The sequence below is a fragment of the Octopus sinensis genome, linkage group LG25, assembly GCF_006345805.1.
Source record: "Octopus sinensis linkage group LG25, ASM634580v1, whole genome shotgun sequence".
Classification (NCBI taxonomy): domain Eukaryota; kingdom Metazoa; phylum Mollusca; class Cephalopoda; order Octopoda; family Octopodidae; genus Octopus; species Octopus sinensis.
The window spans coordinates 21,393,719-21,402,744 of record NC_043021.1 but is presented as its reverse complement, the minus strand read 5'-3'; positions in this window follow the sequence as shown (position 1 = coordinate 21,402,744).

Below are 9,026 nucleotides of genomic sequence, written 5' to 3'. Positions count from 1 at the left end.
GTTTGCATACATCCCAACCATATGATCAGCCTCAGGCTGACCAAAGCCTTATGAGTCAATTTTGGAGACAAAATCTGAAAAAAAAATGTATGTATGCATGTATGTGTGTGTGTGTGTGTGTACGTGTGCCCCTGTCTTAACATCACATGTTAGTTGTAAATGAGTATCGCTATCATACACACAATATATCATTTGTTTTCAATATTCTGCAAGAACCATAACTGTCTATATGTGAATATATTATCTTGCTTGGAAACAGATGTGGGTTGACGACATAAAGGGGTCATTCAGCTGTAGAAAATCTGCCTCAAATAAACTCTGTCTGACCCATGCAAACATGGAATGTGGGCATTAAATTATATATATATATATATATATATATATATTATATATGGTTTTTTATATAATTTTCATCTGTCTCGCCCGCATATTGTTCTGGTGTCCGCTGAATTTTCCTCTAGAGAACATTCTTTTCTTTGTAGTTTGATCGTAGTTGATCTACTTCAGCATACGACTGATCCACCCAGTGTTTTTTAGCCCTTTATATATATATATATATATATATATTATATATATATAATGGGAAAGGTTACGAAAATAAACAAAAGACGAAGGCAGGTGGAGTACAAACAAGCAATTGTATTAGTATGGCGCTCAGGAAAGAAATAAAACAAGTCTTTTACGTTCGAGCCTACGCTTTCGACAGAAAATACACAGAAAAGAAACAAGGAGAGAAAAAAATTGCGTGTAGGGGCTAACATCCAAACAAGTGATGTTCATTTCCCCTCTTCTGTGGTAAAACATGTTTGGTCATGGGGAATATTAGGTTGCCTAGAAACAGGGAAGAACTGAGAGCAAGAATAGCATCCAACTATAAGAAACCTGCCTCAACAAATTCTATCTGCCCCATGAAAGCATAGAAAACTGGATGCTGAAATGATGATAATGGCCACATATGTATATCTAATGCATGCATATACCTGTGGATATGTATTTGGCATACATGTGTGCATGAAGGAGAGAGAGGAGAGAGAGGGAGAGAGGAGAGAGAGAGGAGAGAGAGGGAGAGAGGAGAGGGAGAGGAGAGAGAGAGGAGAGAGAGGAGAGAGGAGAAGCGAGAGGGAGAGAGAGAGGAGAGAGTGGAGAGAGAGAGGAGAGAGAGAGGGGGGCTTCCTTCATATGCTTCTATTCTTGAATGCAAAGCAGTTGGTGGATAGAAAAGCCAGTTGTTAGCATAACTTATTTAGAAGTTAGAAAACATAATTTGAATCTACGCACACACCTATATACACATGTATGCATGTATTCTCTGAGTGCTATGCAATTTACATAGAGGGGTATATGTATGTGTGCGTATGTGTGTGTGTGTATAGTATGTGTATCATGGGGTGTGTAGAAAGAGATAGATGATACACGCATGCATATGTACATAAAGAATATATATATATATGTGTGTGTGTGTGTGTGTGTGTGTGTCTACATGTGTATATGCATGCACGTGTGTGTCAAGTGAATATGTATTCCTTAAAGTTGGTGTGCTGAGGTGGGCAGAGCAGATATGTAGAATCGAAGAAACAGGATTATTCACAGGAATTTTCTAATAAATTTGTAGAGGGGGATGATGGTGGTTAGGGTAGGGGGAGAAAAAAAAATGAAAGGATCAAAGGAGGGAAGGAAGGAAGGAATTAAAGATGGAAAGAAAAAGTAAAATGAGAAAAAGAAGGAAAGATGAAAGAAAAAGGTCACAAAAAGATGAAAAAAAACAAAAGCAAACCAGTAAAGTGGAGTTGAACAGAAAGAAAGAAAGAAAGAAAGAACTGTGAAAGAAGGGAAAGAATAAGAAACAGGGTGGATGAGGAAGAAAAAGAAGAAAAATAACAGTGGAGAGGGAGGGAGAGGAAAACAGGAAAGAAAGGAAGAGAGAGAAAGAAGGAAACAGATAGATATAAAAGTTTTGTTTAAAAAGAGAAGAGGAAGGAGAAGGAAGGATACGAACGAATTTGAGATGAGAGTGAAAAAGAAAAAGAACATGGAGAGGAGATAAAGAAGATACATATATACACATGCATATATACACATGCATATATACACATGCATATATACACATGCATATATACGCATGCATATATACGCATGCATATATACACATGCATATATACACATGCATATATACGCATGCATATATACGCATGCATATATATGCATGCATATATACACATGCATATATACACATGCATATATACACATGCATATATACGCATGCATATATACGCATGCATATATACACATGCATATATACACATGCATATATACACATGCATATATACACATGCATATATACACCACATTCATATAGACACATATTGATATATTTTTTTTAAATTGGAGGGGGTACAGGAAATGAGATGAAGAGGAAGAGAGTAGGTGGATGCTGAATGAAATATCTGAAGAGTAAATATTGTTTTAAATGAGGGTGTGGAGGGTCATGTATGGGAGAGGGGTCAGTTTAAACTAACATTTAACATTTGTTTACATGTCAACAACAACAACACCAGCAAAGATAACACAAATAGCAATAATATCAACAGCAGCAGCAGCAGTAGAAGCAGCAAACACCATGACCCCAACTACACCAGTTGTACCATGTGCTAGAAATAGAAGCTAAATCTCCCTCAAATTACACACTGCTGTCTTAGGTAGAAGATAGAGAAAACCAAACAGGTACATGCATAGCTGTGTGGTTAAGAAGTTCAATCTGTAACCATATGGTTTCAGGTTCAGCCCCACTGCGTGGTACCTCGGGCAAGTGTTTACTATAGTGACAGACCAATCAGTTCCTTAGGAAACTATGGTAGAAATGTGTTTTTTTTGTGTGTGTATGGTGTGAGTGTATCTTTGTGTTTGTCGCCCAACCACTTGATAGCCAGTGTTGGTTTGTTTTTGTCCCTGTAACTTAGCAGTTCAGTAAAAGAGGCTGGCAGGGATAAGTACTGGAACTGAGTTTGATTTCATCAACTGAACTGTTCCACTCATTGCCCCAGCATGGCCACAGTCCACTGACTGAAAAAAAACCCAAAAAAAGATAAAGAGGTAAAAAAAAAAAGGACACATTAGACAATGCAGTATGTAGTCCTAAATATACAAAACAGACAGGGTAGTCATGAATGGAGATCTTCTGATTGAATCAAAGGTCGACTCAATCAGGATTGACCTGGAGATAAACAGCAGCAGCATTAGCGATAACAACAACACCACCAGCTCAGTACCATCAGCAACAACAACAACAGTCATAGTAACATTATCAGCTCAACATCAGCAACAATAACATTGCGATGAAATGTAATAAATGTATTTAAAAAACCCATTATGTATACACAACTCTATCAATATTATCTTAAAATTTAATAGATGTTTTCCTATGATTTCTGTTATCTGTTTATTTTATTCTACCACCACAACTACCACCACCACCACAGCGACCAACACCACCACAGCCACCAACACCACAGCTACCAACGCCACCACCAACACAACTACTAACACAGCCACCAACACCACAGCTACCAACGCCACCACCAACACAACTACTAACACCACCACAGCCACCAACACCACCACAACTACCAACACCACCACAGCCACCAACACCACCACAGCCACCAACACCACCACAGCCACCAACACCACCACAACTACCAACACTACCACAACTACCAACACCATCTCAACTACCAACACCACCACAACTACCAACACCATCTCAACTACCAACACCACCACAACTACCAACACCACCACAACTACCAACACCACCACAACTACCAACACCATCTCAACTACCAACACCACCACAACCACCACACCATCTCAACTACCACACCACCACAACCACCAACACCACCACACACCAACACCACCACAACTACCAACCCACCACAACCACCGGCACCACCACAACCACCAACACCACCCACAACCACCACACCCCACACACCACCACACAACTACCAACACACCATAGCCATCCACACAGCACAACCAACCACAAGCCACCAACACCACAACACCACCACTACCACAACTACCAACCACCACAGCCCCAACACCACCACAGCCACCAACACCACCACAACTACCAACACCACCAACAACACAGCTACCAATGCCACCACCACCACAACTACTAACACCACCACAACTACTAACTCTACCACAACTACCAACACCACCACAGCCACCAACACCACCACAACTACCAACACGACCACAACCACCAGCACCACCACAACTACCAACACAACTACCAACACCACCACAACTACCAACACCACCACAACTACCAACACCACCACAACTACCAACACAACTACCAACACCACCACAACTACCAACACCACCACAACTACCAACACCACCACAACTACCAACACAACTACCAACACCACCACAACCACCAACACCACCACAACTACCAACACAACTACCAACACCACCACAACTACCAACACCACCACAACTACCAACACCACCACAACCACCAACACCACCACAACTACCAACACAACTACCAACACCACCACAACCACCAACACCACCACAACTACCAACACCACCACAACTACCAACACCACCACAACTACCAACACCACCACAACTACCAACACCACCACAACCACCAACACAACTACCAACACCACCACAACCACCAACCCCAACACAACTAACCAACACCACCACAACTACCAACACAACTACCAACACAACCACAACTACCAACACAACTACCAACACACCACAACTACCACACAAACCACCACACCACCACAACTACCAACACCCCACAACTACAACCAACTACCAACACCACCACAACTACCAACACAACACCAGCACCACCACAACTACCAACACAACTACCACACCACACCACTACACCACAACTACCACACCACCACAACTACCAACACACTACCAACACCACCACAACTACCACACCACACCACAACACCAACACCACCACAACTACCAACACCACCACAACTAACACCACCACAACCACCACAACTACCAACACAACTACCAACACCACCACAACTACCAACACCACCACAACTACCAACACCACCACAACCACCAACACCACCACAACTACCAACACCACCACAACCACCAACACCACCACAACCACCAACACCATCTCAACTACCAACACCACCACAACTACCACACACCACAACCACCACAACCACCACAACTACCAACACCACCACAACCACCACACCACCACAACCACCAACACATCTCAACTACCACACTACCAACACCACCACAACTACCAACACCACCACAACCACCAACACCAACACAACTACCAACACCACCACAACTACCAACACCACCACAACTACCAACACAACTACCAACACCACCACAACCACCACACACCACCACAACTACCAACACAACTACCAACACCACCACACTACCACCACCACCAACTACCAACACCACCACAACCACAACACACCCAACAAAACTACCAACACAACTACCAACACCACCACAACCACCAACACCACCACAACTACCAACACCACCACAACTACCAACACCACCACAACCACCAACACCACCACAACTACCAACACCACCACAACTACCAACACCACCACAACCACCAACACAACTACCAACACCACCACAACTACCAACACCACCACAACCACCAACACCACCACAACCACCAACACCACCACAACTACCAACACCACCACAACCACCAACACCACCACAACTACCAACACAACTACCAACACCACCACAACTACCAACACCACCACAACCACCAACACAACCACCAACACCACCACAACTACCAACACAACTACCAACACCACCACAACCACCAGCACCACCACAACTACCAACACAACTACCAACACCACCACAACTACCAACACCACCACAACTACCAACACCACCACAACCACCAACACCACCACAACTACCAACACCACCACAACTACCAACACCAACACAGCTACCAACACCACCACAACTACCAACACCACCACAACCACCAACACAACTAATGCCACACCACCATCAACTACAGCCACTAATACTACCACCACTTAATACTACAGCACAACCATTACTATCATAACCCCCACTAACACCCCCCCACCACCACCACCACAGCCATCATCATGACCTGAACCAAGAACACAATTACCATTAACACTATAGCCGACACAATCACCACCACCACCACCATTTCTTACACAACCCCCACTAACACTACCACCACCACTAGAACCATCAAAATGACCTCAACCAAGATCACAATTACTGCAGTCACTATTAACGCTACTTCCAACACAACCACAACCACTAACACTGCCACCACCAGCACCACCACCACAAACAGTACTACCATTATCATCACCACCACTACTGCTATCATCATGACCTCAACTAAAACCACAACTACCACAATCATCATTAACGCTGCCACCACAACCACCACACCACACCATTACATCTCTCCCCTAACACTATCACAGTAACTACCAACATCAAGCCCCCAATCACCGCTATCATGAATGACCTTAACCACCACTACTATGACCATAACTACAACCAGTGAAACCACCACTGACACTGCTACCATCACCGTTAAAAGTAATAAAGCCCTTGACACTACCAGTACAACCCCTTCCAAGTGCTGTTTAAACAAAAATGATAACATCTTATTGGATTATTTCTAAATCAACTAAAAAACATTTTAAAGAAATGCTTCAAAATATGAAAAAAGAAAATTTAAATGATTCTATATTTTATGATGAGATTATGCGAGTATATATACATTGATATATATGTGTATATATATATTTACACGCACACTCATACCTGAATACATATACACATATGTACAATATATATATATATATATATATTTATATACTTATACATATATACATACAAATATATAAATATATACATATATGTACGTTTGTGTGTGTGTGTATATATATATATATATATATATAGGGAGGAGAGAGAAAGATATATATATATATGCATACTTATGTGTATAGATCACACCCGATATATATATATATATATATAATATAAAATATATATATAAACATACATATATACATACACACATACATACATCACACATACTATATATATATATATATAATATATATATATATATACATACATATACATACATACATATATACACATAAATACATACATACATATATACCAGACATATACATACATACATATATACACATACATATATATATATATCTATTATATTATATACATACATCTACATACATATATACACATACATATATACACATACATATATATAATACATATATATATATATATACATACATATACATACATACATATATACACATATATATATATACATACATATACATACATACATATACATACATACATATATACACATATATATATATACATACATATACATACATACATATATACACATATACATACATACATATATACACATATATATATATATATATATATATATGTACGTTCGTGTGTATGTAAAAATCTAATGGTTAAAATGTTTAAGAGACAGAGTAGCTGTAGAGAACAAATTGATCGTGTACCAACCCATCATGTGATGGAGGTTTTAGTTGAACTATTTAAATAAATACAAAACTACTTAACTATTAACCAACGCTTCTTTGTTTTGATTTTTCATTATTATGATGAGTGTATGTGGGTACATAAGTGCATATATATATATATATATATATATATATATATATATATATATATATATATATATTATGTCCATGTAAGTATATGTGTATGTGTAGATAGATAGATAGATAGATAGATAGATAGATTTCTGAGTGCTTATAGAAATATTTTATTTGCACAAACTAAACAAATGGCTGATTATATGTAATGAAATATTTATTTCATTCGGTTCTATTTTTACTTCAAATTTTATTCATTGCATGGTGCCAAAGATTCCAACATCACCATCAAAATACAGGTCCAGATACCGCAACAGCTTGGGTTTCAGAGGACCACAGCTCTTTAACATCCTCCCTAAATGCCTGAGAGACTTGCATGGTGTGGATGTGGGTTTCTTTAAAACTAAACTGGATCTCTTCTTGTCGAGGGTCCCAGATGAACCTACATCACGACAGGAGACACAGATGCGGGCAGCGGCATCAAACTCCCTTGTTGATCAAGTGCCACATATCAGAAGTGGATTCACATATTAGTGTAGCTCATTCAGCGGTGGTGCCCCAGCATGGCCGTGGCCTTCGGGCTAAAACATTTTTAAGGATTTAAGGATTTATTTATTTATTTAAGGCTGTGCCCCAGTATGACTGCAGTCCAATGACTGAAACAAGTAAAAGATTTATTATATGAAAAAAAAAAAGATCTAAAGCTAATATGAAGAAGTGTCCTATTGTGTGACGGTACCTTATGAGGAGAATGGTAAGAGGAAAGCGTAGCAAACATGACAAATGGCAACAAAATATATGAAGCCAGTGGGTGGGAAATATGGGAAATGGTATGGATGTGCAACATGTAGCCGAACGTACAATGGTGTGGTATATAGAAAATAAAATGAAGTGATAGGTGAGTGCCAGGTGCATGGCAGAAACGTTAGCACGCCAGGCAAAATGCGTAGCCATATTTCATCTGCAGTTGCATTCTGAGTTCAAACTCTGCCGAGATTGACCTTGCCTTTCATCCTTTCGGGGTCGATTAAATAAGTACCAGTTACACACTGGGGTCGATGTAATCGACTTAATCCGTGTGTCTGTCCTTGTTTGTCCTCTCTGTGTTTAGCCCTTGTGGGTAGTACAGAAATAGGTATGATGATGCTATGTGGGAGAAAGGCATAAATGTGTGACATATAGCATGAGTGGTCATAATATATATATATATATATATATAAAACAAAAGTCGGGATGTGTGACATTCAGTTATTCCAT